Here is a 965-nt window from a genome sequence, read left to right on the forward strand (position 1 = left end):
CGGCAACCAAGCTTGGGGGCGTGTCCAAAGCGTGTTGCGTTCAGGGTAAAATCGATTCTAGCAAGGTCATTTGGAACTTCTGTTTTGTGGCTGTGGGTCAAGCGAAGGGACTCCACCTGGGCTTTCAAGTGAGTGATGGCATCTAGGGAGTGATCCTGGGACGCTGGGACTCACTGCTGAACCCTCTGGAGGTGTCGTGGGCCTATCAGCGAAACACTGAGGAAGGGGGGCGCCCACTTGATAACCCAGAGGATGCCTTCACTCACTTGACCATCCCACAAAGTCGCATAGGTGTCTCAAGTATGCATTAGGGGATTGTAAAATCTAGTCCTACACAACAGATCAGATTTGAGGGATGAAACTTCACTTAATCCAGTGTTTTTCAACCTTTTTTGAGCCAAGGCACATTTTTTGCGTTGAAAAAAATCCGGAGGCACACCACCAGCAGAAATCATTAAAAAACGAAACTCAGTTGACAGTGAAAAGTCATTGTCGCAATTGTTGGATATGACTTTAAACCATGGGTGTCAAACTCTGGCCCGCGGGCCATAATTGGCCCGCCGTGTAATTTCACTTGTCCCTTGAGGCGATATCAAATTAACACTAGAGCTGGCCCGCCGATTATATACAGCGGCGGTGCCGCGGTAATACCGCTTTCACTGCTAATTCTCATACTTGCCAACCGTCCCGGGAGACTCCCAAATATCAGTGCCCCTCCCGATAATCGTCAGCTTTTCACCCGGTCCAACGAGTGCTGGACCAGTCACATAATATGTGCGGCTTCTGCACGCACACACAAGTGAATCCATGCATACTTGATCAACAGCGATACAGGTTACACCCCCGCTACCACCAAACCCCGACCCCCCCAACCCCGCCCACCTCAACTGATGCACGGAGGGGGGGGGGGGGGTGTATATTGCAGCCCGGAAGAGTTAGGGCTGCATGGGATTCTGGGTATTTGT

Source organism: Nerophis lumbriciformis, linkage group LG38 (genome assembly GCF_033978685.3).
Source record: "Nerophis lumbriciformis linkage group LG38, RoL_Nlum_v2.1, whole genome shotgun sequence".
Taxonomy (NCBI): domain Eukaryota; kingdom Metazoa; phylum Chordata; class Actinopteri; order Syngnathiformes; family Syngnathidae; genus Nerophis; species Nerophis lumbriciformis.